Below are 12,226 nucleotides of genomic sequence, written 5' to 3'. Positions count from 1 at the left end.
ATTCAGCGGACCAGCACAAACTTGTAATCTTAGTTTACAAGATTACACTTTATGACTTTATGACCTGTTTAGTGAACAGGTCATTCTGCGCTGTTGTGTGGGTGTCAACATTTAGAATCACGTCTTACTCCCACATGGCTCAAATCACTGTTTGGTTATGGTCCACTGGTATTGGGGAGTTCATAATTATCTTTTGTCTTCACAGGTGAACCCATGGTGGCAGGTGATGCAGGTGTCTGGGATAACTACAGTGTCAAGAAACAGCTACTCCATTCATGGTGAGACTACTAAAAGACTGATCCCATATATCCCACAATAAAGACTGATCTAGTGTTGTAGATATAGCCCACAATAAAGACTGATCTAGTGTTGTAGATATAGCCCACAATAAAGACTGATCCAGTGTTGTAGATATAGCCGACAATAAAGACTGATCCAGTGTTATAGATGTAAAACAAAGAGCTCCCACAAACTTGCCGTCTTCACTTGCAGTTAAAACAAGTGAAGAAACAAACTAAAACCTACCTGTTCTCCCAAGCATTCAACCTTCCTTACCCATAACCACCCTCCTCCAACTCGCCACCATTTCCCCCTGCCCCACGTTCTCTCCTCTCCTTCCCCCCCCCCACCCCCCTTGGTTTTCCCTTACTCTCCTCCTGACTGTCTCCCCTACTCACTCCCGTATTTGTTATCCGTTACTTGTCGTTTTATGTTCCTGTGTATTTCTTATTGTCCTCCGTTTCCCTGTGGTTCTATGTTTCTTTGTTTCTTTTTTGCCTATTGTCAGCGACTTTGGGTCTTTGAAAAGCACTATACAAAATAAATGAATTATTATTATTATAGTATAGCTACATTTTTCAATATTCAGATTATGTGATCACAGTACTGTACAACTATGTGCCTACCTGGCCCATATTTCTTGACATGCAAATGGGCAAGCACAACCAATATTTGTGTGTGAGAGTGCGAGTAACTCAAACCTGCAGTCTGCAGGCATAATGTCTGCAGCACAAATCTTGAACAATAATGACTGCTGTGCACAATCAAGCCCACTGTCATCAGTGCAATCGGACCACAGATCTGCCGGCTGCTGCCGGCGATGACAGCGGGAGCGACAGAACTGCGTCTGCATTTGATCTCGTCTTGTCGATGGTGTAAAATGAATTGGGTATATTGTTAGTAAGTTAGCCATGTAATAAGCGGGATAATGTATAGCCTATACTCGGTCATTGTCGCAAAATAATTGACCTTCACTGACGTTTAAAACACCTCGGCTGCGCCTCTGTGTTCTAAACTCCGTGTCGGTCAATTATTTTGCGACAATGACCTTGTAGCTATACATTATCCATTACTTATTGATTTATCACGGTGAAGACTATTGAAAAATCCACCCTGGTCTTAAACTTTTTACACCAAGTACCACCTGAGAACGTAGCTGGCTCTCCAAGTACCACCATATGACCGACGTTAAAATACAGTCTATTCAGCTATGCACAGTTCACGCAGGAGGCAAATGTATTCCTAATACCATTATTTTGTTACAAAGACTTAATTTCCTGCATTCTGGTGCAGGAATGTTTGAAGGAGGACAACCTACACTACCTTAGGCTTACTGCACCCTATGTGGATACTGTGATACTGTGATACTGTGAATAATGTATATTTCAGTGGATACCGTGATACTGTGAATAATGTATACTCAGTAGATAGTAAATTATAACACTACCTCATGCATACTGCACCTTATGTGACACTGTGAATAATGTGAATATTCCTCAGCTAGTCAGATAGTAAATTATATTGACCATATTGATCAAATTGTTTACACTGCCTGTGTTGTTTTTTACTACCTGTATACTGTGTTGTTTTACTACCTGTACCCCCCCCCCCCTCCCCCCCATGCTGCTATGATGCCTGAATTTCCCCAAGGGGATCAATAAAGGAATATCTTATCTTATCTTATTTTTACCATTTAAATTCCAGTGTTTGTGATGGGCATCACAAAGTATTGTATACAAAAAAACACATATTCAATACATTTTCGAATTGTAACCCTTTAAATGCCAGTTTGTGTGATGGCATCACAAATTATTGTTAAAAATTATTATTATTGTTGCTGTGGCTCTTGTTGTATTTTGTTATCTTGCTTTCCTTCTCTCTCTCTTCTCTCTCTCTCCATCTCTCTCTCTCTATCTCATCCTCTTCTCTTCTGTCTTCGTTCTGTCGTTGAATTTGTAGTTCGTTCTTTTTATTTGCCTTTTTCACTTTTCGTGTAGGGCAGTAGTTCGGTGAGTGGAAGTCCCGTCCCCTCCACGTCGGGGACCAGCACGCCTCGCCGGGGGCCGGCGACAGCTCCCCCAGACCCCCGCCACGCCCCCACGTCACCTATTCCCCGTGGTCCGTAAGGCTATGCCCACGCCTCCCGGAGCCCCCCCAGGACCAGGGGCCGGCCCCCCGCCACCCCACCATGGCTCACCCCGTCAGGGTCGCCACCCGCCACCTCGCTGGGGTGACGCAGGAGGAGGGGGGGGGGCTCCATGGAGGGCGACGGTTGCTTCTACAACCAGGACTACCAGGACTACAAGCCACGCCAAGAGCCGCCCGCCTATGAGCAGAGCCCCGCGCCTGGTGCTAATCCGCACCCTCACCCCCACGCCCTCACCGGCCACACCCTGCCTCCGCCCCCCCAGCCACAGTCCCACAACTCCCACCCCCTCCCTCCCCCCCAGCCACACCCGTTAACAATCCCCACCCTCATCCCCCGGCATGACTGGGTAGCCTTCGGGAGAGGTGTTAGTTGGACAATGCCTAGGCTAACCAGTCATGCCCGCTTCCATTCATTGTGCTAAGCTATAGGCTAACATGCAGCCAGATAGCTTTCTACTCGACGCACAGAGAGGAGACTGGTATCTATCTTCTTGTCTCTTTCTGGAGAAGACTGTAAGCTAATTTCACAAAATGTTGGGAGTTTTAAGTGAAAATATGGGTACCGTCTCAAAATCGTACTCAAGTAAAAGTCAGAGTATCTGGCTAAAAACACATGAGTAAAAGTCTCTACTAAAGTTTCTACTTTTAAATGTACTTAGTTAAAAAAAGTTCTTCTGATAGCAGTGTTTAATCAAAGATCCCCGCCTTCTATAGTCTTGCACAAGGACCAATCCGCAAACCTATACTACTCAAGTAAAGTACAAATGTACTTTTGACTAATTGCACTTCGTTCTTTACACCCCTGCACACACATGTTGGGTATGGACTCTGGGAGAAGACTGTTACAGGGGTACAATTGAGTTGTAACAATGATTATATTTCTATAGTCTTGCACATGGACCAATCTGCAAACCTAATACTACTCAAGTAAAGTACAAATGTACTTTTGACTAATTGCACTTCGTTCTTTACACCCCTGCACACACATGTTGGGTATGGACTCTGGGAGAAGACTGTTACAGGGGTACAATTGAGTTGTAACAATGATTATATTTCTATAGTCTTGCACAAGGACCAATCCGCAAACCTAATACTACTCAAGTACAGTATAAATCCCCCAAAACAGTTTGACTAATTGCACTTCGTTCTTTACACCCATGTTGGGTGTATGGACTATTTTATTTTGTTACATGTTTTGTTAATTATCTCTCAAGGCCTGTTTTATGGTAATAAATGTTTACTAATGTTCACAGAGAGAGAGAGAGAGAGAGAGAGAGAGGAGAGAGAGAGAGAGAGAGAGAGAGAGAGAGAGAGAGAGAGAGAGAGAGAGAGAGAGAGAGAGAGAGAGAGAGAGAGAGAGAGAGAGAGAGAATACATTATTCTATATGTATGTTGGTGTAGGTATATTTACATAATGAGCAATAATGGGTATTCAAATGTTTTAAATTTTTTTTGAAGGTAATGTAATTACCACCATAGGTAGAACATTTTTGAAACTGATCATAATCATGCTTACGGTCATCTCCAGAGAGAGAGAAGGAGATATATACCAGTCTCCTAACTGTGCATTTGAGTAATATATCTGTACTATGATTTATTGTGATGTTGATTTGATTAAACCTCATTTGGGTGTAATGGCCCAGTAAAGTCATATTAATGTGATTAATGTGATATTTTTTTGTTAATAAATGTTTAAATATCTATTCAAGTTGTAATTTTTAACTGGAAAAAGTAGCATTGTTACTTTGAGCTTCACTGCAGAATGATGTATATTGTGTACAATGTGCACATACACTGAGAATATATTTCAGTGAGGTAGGAGACAGCATGTAAACTTCTGAATTTTTAAATGAGGGACATGCCAATACTGAATTGGTAAAGGGAAGGGTCCTTAAATATGTGGCATTGTATTACTAATCAACCATTTCCTACTGTATTTCCGGTCATGTACGGTCATAGGCAGATAGTGGAGTAGCTCTGGCAGAATACTGGGTACACAGTAAATTCCGCTGACTCAAACTGAGTAGTACATTTCACTCAAACTGAGTAAAATTTCTTTACTCAGTTTGAGTCAAATGTACTCTGCGGAATTTACTGTGTAGTACCAGTATTGCATTGGCAGTGTCGGCTAGGCTTCGGGCAACCAGACCTGGCCCAGTGTGTTTGGGCCGCATCTGGGCTGCTTTAGGCAACCGGACGTTCACCGCTTCCGGCAACCCCGGACCTGGCCCAGTGTACTCGGGCCGGAATCGGCCAGTCAGTCATTGCCGCCTACTTGGCCGATTATGGCAACCGGCCTAGGGCCTATTAATTTCTTCCGGCCTGCCGGATACAGGCCATTAATGGGCCGGAACTTTTTGGCCACCTGGGTTGTAGGGGTGGCGGGACTTGAGTCTGCTCATAGGTGCTGCTGTTGTTGTGGTATTGTGTAGGATGTGCCAGTCATGCATCACTGCTTTCCTTGCTCTCTGAGCCTATCATGGTCTGGGGCCCCTCTGTATTTGCAGGCATGAGAACAAAGCTTGAGCTTATGAGAAAAGGGACGAATAAATATTCAATATCAACATTACGTAAGATCTGCGTGGGTAAAGTCTGCCTGTCTGTTTGCTTTCTATAGTTGACGTTAACAGTTGTCCTTCACCTCCTACACACCCCTCTCTCTCTCTCTCTCTCTCTCTCTCTCTCTCTCTCTCTCTCTCTCTCTCTCTCTCTCTCTCTCTCTCTCTCTCTCTCTCTCTCTCTCTGTGGTCCTCCCCACCTACCTCTTTTACCTCTCTCTCTCTATATAACCGGCCCCAGTGGACATGCCCACTGTGTGTAGCATAATGAAGAGACTTGTAGTGTTGGTAGCGGTGGTGTTGGTGTTGGCCGTGCTGCCCTGCCAGGCCGTGGAGCCGCCGGCGCCGGTGACCTGTGACCAGGAGGACGGAGAAGCAGCTGCCCGCCTCGCCATGTTCCGAATCAACGTGGAAGATCACCGCGGCTACATGTTCAGGCTCAACGAGATTGAGTCCAGAAGTGTGGAACAACAGGTACAGTGTGTGTGTGTGTGTGTGTGTGAGTGTGAGTGTGAGTGTGAGTGTGTGAGTGTGAGTGTGTGAGTGTGAGTGTGAGTGTGAGTGTGAGTGTGTGTGTGTGTGTGTGTGTGTGTGTGTGTGTGTGTGTGTGTGTGTGTGTGTGTGTGTGTGTGTGTGTGTGTGTGTGTGTGTGTGTGTGTGAAGATCTAGGGAAAACAGGTTAGGGAAAGGGGGGCGGGGGCCACCGATTTTATATATAATATATAATATATAATTGAGATAATGTTCTTCCTGCGCCCCCAGGACAGTCAACATGTGTAAGCGTGCACCGCTCTCTCCTAGAGCTAGATAGCCTAACCCTTGATGTTATGATGTCACGTATAAAAATGTTGTGAATGTAATGTAAAAAATATATATAATAATAACTAACCTGACGCTGCTCCATAGACAATGACTTTTCTTTTCATCCAGGTGACATCATCACAAATTTGAGAGTTGTCTTTCTCTCTCTGATTTCTAGCATTAGGACAGAATGGTGCGTGTTGACTGAACACGGCTACAGGGCCCTCATCCTCTCTGTGGCTCGGGTGCAGTAAATAGTGGTTTTGGGTGGCTTGGCGATGTAATTATATATTTCTAGGACACAGAAATAGTGGTAAAAAAAACGAATTTCTAACTCTCTCTCTCTTTCTGTCTGTCTTTCTCTGTCTCTCTCTCTATCTCTTTCTGTCTTTCTCTTTCTCTCTCGCTCTCTGTCTTTCTCTGTCTCTGTCCCTCTCTCTCTGTCTCTCTACCTCTCTTTCTCTCACTCTTTTTCTCTCTCTTATTCTCTCTCTCTCTTCCTCTCTCTCTCTCTCTCTCTCTCTCTCTCTCTCTCTCTCTCTCTCTCTCTCTCTCTCTCTCTCTCTCTCTCTCTCTCTCTCTCTCTCTCTCTCTCTCTCTCTCTCCAGGGTGAGTCAGACTGTAAAGTGTTTTTGCAGTTGGGTCTTCTGGAGACAACGTGTCACGCAGTCAACACCAAACACTTTGAGGAGTGTGAGCTGCGAGAACGTGCTTCAGGGGTAAAATACATACACACATATATACACATATACACACGTATATACACATATATACACACACATATACACATATATACACATATATATACACATATATTCACATATATACACATATATACACACATATACATATATATATACACATATACACGTATATACACATATATTCACATATATACACACATATACACATATATACACACATATACACACATATACACATATATACACACATATACACACATATACACATATATACACACATATACACACATATACACATATATACACATATATACACACATATACACACATATACACATATATACACATATATACACACATATACACATATATACACACATATACACACATATACACATATATACACATATACACACATATACACATATATACACACATATACACACATATACACATATATACACACATATACACACATATACACATATATACACTTATATATACACATATATACACACATATACACACATATATACACACATATACGCATAATACACACATATACACATATATACACATATATACACATATATACACACATATATACATATAAACACATATATACACACATATACACATATATACACATACACACACATACACACATATATACACACATATATATACACATATATACACATACACACACATATACACACATATATACACATATATACACATACACACATAAACACACATACACACATACACACATGCACATGCACACACATATACACACATATATACACAGACATACACACATATACACACACACATATACATTACATATATACACACATACATACATACATACATACATACATACATACATACATACATACATACATACATACATACATACATACATACATACATACATACATACATACATACATACATACATACATACATACATACATACATACATATACACATATACACACACATATACACATATACACACACATATACACATTCACATACACACACATATATGCACATATAAATTCACATACACACATACAGTACATACATCAAAATCACTTGGAGTGTGAATGTGATATGTCACAAGAAAGTACTCAACCTCTACTGTCTTTAACGATGAATGAACACAACACTTTAACTTACCATCTTTAGATATCAACATCAGTATGGTTATCCATTTTTCTGTTTAACCTTTTAGCATGTTGCTTGTTGCAGGTGAAAGCTGACTGTAACGTCACTGTGACCATCAAAAACGACAACGAGGACGTTGAATGGGATTGTCACACAGAAAGAAGTGGGTTACTCTTCATTATAGCCTACTCCTCACAGGTAGTTCCAACTGATTGGGCTGAGACACGGTCCAATGAAAACTAAGATCTCACAACAATGCACCCAGCCGTAAACAATCCAAATAGTTTTCCATGATAACAGTTTTAATAAAATAATTGCATAAAAATGATAATACATTCAAGGTCATGCAATATGCCTACTGGGATATTTTTGTGGTGCTGTGGTGCAGTCATAGGCAGAAGTGCCAAAATAGCACAACCAAGTGTGTTAGTGCAGTGGTTCCCAACCTGTTTGGGCCCAAGGCACACCATGAACACCAAGAGTCAAACCAGAATATCAAGGCACACCAAGAACACCAAGAGTCAAACCAGAATATCAAGGCACACCACAAATCAAACCAGAATCTTAAGACACACCACAAGTCAAACCAGAATCTTAAGACACACCACAAGTCAAACCAACTTACAGTCACGGTAATCAATTATGGAGATTGTCTCAAATGTCATGACTATATTGTCATTATAAATATTCCCCTATGATATCAACGCCTATGACTGATGCAGTGAGAAAACAATGCCTTGTTGATCAATGCAATCAGATATTTCATAAACAGAGATGAACAGTGCAAGGTGTGTCTATGTGGAAGTAATAAGTAAGTAATAGACATCTGATTAACAAGTGCAGATATGGTACATTATTTGTATTGATCTCTTATCTAGATTAAACTAGTAGTATGTTAATTCATATATGGAGGTATATCAAATGATTCCACACTAGTTATGAATAAGTGAGTGCTGTCACAAATATGCATGTTGAATGGAAATGTATGTAATTTAGAAATCATATTTATGAAGTGTGTAAAAAAGAAAAAAGAAATTGGTCTAAAATTCCACTGTCACTAGGTACTAGCAGGTACTGTAACAGTGGTCACTAGGTATTAGCAGGTACTGTAACAGTGGTCACTAGGTATTAGCAGGTACTGTAACAGTGGTCACTAGGTATTAGCAGGTACTGTAACAGTGGTCACTAGGTATTAGCAGGTACTGTAACAGTGGTCACTAGGTACTAGCAGGTACTGTAACAGTGGTCACTAGGTACTAGCAGGTACTGTAACAGTGGTCACTAGGTACTAGCAGGTACTGTAACAGTGGTCACTAGGTATTAGCAGGTACTGTAACAGTGGTCACTAGGTATTAGCAGGTACTGTAACAGTGGTCACTAGGTATTAGCAGGTACTGTAACAGTGGTCACTAGGTATTAGCAGGTACTGTAACAGTGGGCACTAGGTACTAGCAGGTACTGTAACAGTGGTCACTAGGTATTAGCAGGTACTGTAACAGTGGGCACTAGGTATTAGCAGGTACTGTAACAGTGGTCACTAGGTACTAGCAGGTACTGTAACAGTGGTCACTAGGTATTAGCAGGTACTGTAACAGTGGTCACTAGGTACTAGCAGGTACTGTAACAGTGGTCACTGGGTATTAGCAGGTACTGTAACAGTGGTCACTAGGTATTAGCAGGTACTGTAACAGTGGTCACTAGGTATTAGCAGGTACTGTAACAGTGGTCACTAGGTACTAGCAGGCACTGTAACAGTGGTCACTAGGTATTAGCAGGTACTGTAACAGTGGTCACTAGGTACTAGCAGGTACTGTAACAGTGGTCACTAGGTATTAGCAGGTACTGTAACAGTGGTCACTAGGTACTAGCAGGTACTGTAACAGTGGGCACTAGGTATTAGCAGGTACTGTAACAGTGGTCACTAGGTATTAGCAGGTACTGTAACAGTGGTCACTAGGTATTAGCAGGTACTGTAACAGTGGTCACTAGGTATTAGCAGGTACTGTAACAGTGGTCACTAGGTATTAGCAGGTACTGTAACAGTGGTCACTAGGTACTAGCAGGTACTGTAACAGTGGTCACTAGGTATTAGCAGGTACTGTAACAGTGGTCACTAGGTATTAGCAGGTACTGTAACAGTGGTCACTAGGTATTAGCAGGTACTGTAACAGTGGTCACTAGGTATTAGCAGATACTGAGGAAAATGTTGGGTCCCGAGGATAGACCAGTTGAGAACCACTGGCGTAGATAATACCATGAATGTTACCGTTCTGTTGAATCGAAAGGCCGTGTTAGGAGAATGGAACGAAATCGTTAGTTGAAAGAGCCCGATAGCCAGCATAGCTTGCGCTAAGCTAACCAAGGCCCGAAGCTCTGCTACTCCCTGGTGCTCGTCGCCTGCCCCGCCGGGTGCGGCACACCATCCTCGTCGTCATGTCGCGTCTGAGGAACCGCTCCGCTTCGGACGCCGATGTGAATAGGTGGTTGACGGACACAACTCCGCGGCCTACCTTGATTTTCAGAGTCGCAGGGTAAATTAGGAATGCTTCTATGCCCCTCTCACGAGCAATCCCCATGGCTTTCAAGAAGGCCCTGCGTCGCCTGGCGGTATGGTCGCTGAAGTCGGCGGCGAATCTCTGTATAGTTGCCCATTTTCTGGGGATGTTTTCTTGCTTCCCGTAAAATAGCCTGTCTTGTAGGGAACCGCAGGCAGCAAAAGATAAAAGTGCGTGAGTGTCCGGCTTTATCCGAGGGGCCATTTCTAAAAATCCTATGCGCTCGCTCAATCTCCGGTGTTTTAATGAACGGAAACCATTGAGGAATCATCTTTTCTAGGTATGAAATCGGCGCTTCTTCTTCAATGCCCTCGGGCAAGCCATAAACTCTAATATTACACCTCCTGTTCCGGTCCTCCAGATCTGCGATCTTATTTTCGTAAAAAAGGAATTTATCTTCAATCGCCGAGATCTCTGTGGCGTTGGTTTCAGCCACGACCGCAACCTCTGCCATCCCTTCTTCCACCATAGAGAGCCGCGTGGTCGCGCTAGCTACCTCCTCCTGGAGCGAGTCCAGTCTGTTGGATAGCTGGAGCATGCTAGCATCGAGCTCAGCACGGAACAAAGACCTGATACATTCAACGTCCATCTCATTTAATGGCCCCTTCTTGTTCGATATTTAAACTCAAGCACTTTCGAGTACATTCCAGAACAGTTGACCATTCAGAAAAAAAAACTCTTGATTGATCTCAATTTCTCTTATTTAATTTTTTTTATGAACAAACCAGACTAAGAAAAAAAGTTATTTGCGGTTTATTATATTTTATACTTATAGCACATGCATGAGTCTGGTCTCCTTTGAAAGTTAACATTCTTACACAATAAAGAAAAATCATCATGAGATTAAATGCATACATTTTTTAAACTTTTAATTCTTTCTGTAGTTAATTAATCGAAATGAATGCGATAAAGTCCCAGCCCTAGTTATAACCAAATGAAAACCAGTGATTTCCTTCACCAACCACAGACAAAAGAAAGTTCAGCCATTACGAATGATGCACCAAAGCTATGAAACACCCCATGGAGGCTAGATCACTAAATATTTTCTAAAGTAAGCTCAAAACTTACCTCTTCACCTTAGCCTTTCTAATACACTCTGCTAGTTGGACTCATTGCATCAAGACTGTGGTTGTTGTACTGCAGATGAGTTGTTTTATTGCACTGCACTATTTCACTGCACTATTGCACTATTTTACTCTGTCTATTTATGCAAATTATGTCAAACTCATGATTATCTGTTACATTGAATCAACAGTCCTTTTATGAAGAGCTGTGTGATCTTTTGAAAATGAAATGTTCCCTTCATTGCAGGATTTAGTTTGGTTTCCATTCAAATGTATTGTCATCATACAGCACAAGTACAGTATAACGAAAAGAGGTTTGGCATCTAATCAGAGTGCAAATGTAACAGTATGGTGCAATAGTAATATACAATGTACAAGTGATTAAACAATATAAAATATATAAATTAATACTACTGAGTAATAGTGCTGATCAGATGTATGTACAGAGTTGTAATATTGAACGCTGTGGCTATCCTATCAGCTTCAATTCGGGAACATGACATCACAGCATTCTGTCAGGCTTTGCGCCTCCTGGTGGCATATACCAGAACAGCACTTCATCGAGAAATTACATTAAAATCAACTTGAACTGTCGGTGCCGCCTATTGCCGACGGTAGAATGGTCGACACTACCATATCTATGGACACTACAGTACATCTTTACTCATGAAAACACAGTTTTACTGTGGTTGTGCCGCTTGTTTTGGACTTTTGCCGATACAATACGTAAATATATTATTGATGGCTATAACATGACGTAGGCCTACCTTTAGAGTATGTACCTTTTTTCCTGTGATCGATTAGTACTTTATTTATGTGTGTGTGTGTGTGTGTGTGTGTGTGTGTGTGTGTGTGTGTGTGTGTGTGTGTGTGTGTGTGTGTGTGTGTGTGTGTGTGTGTGTGTGTGTGTGTGTGTGTGTGTGTGTGTGTGTGTGTGTGTG

The sequence above is a fragment of the Notolepis coatsorum genome (assembly GCF_963971535.1).
Source record: "Notolepis coatsorum genome assembly, chromosome: 3".
Classification (NCBI taxonomy): domain Eukaryota; kingdom Metazoa; phylum Chordata; class Actinopteri; order Aulopiformes; family Paralepididae; genus Notolepis; species Notolepis coatsorum.
The sequence above is the reverse complement of the archived record's forward strand: the minus strand, read 5'-3'. Positions refer to the sequence as shown.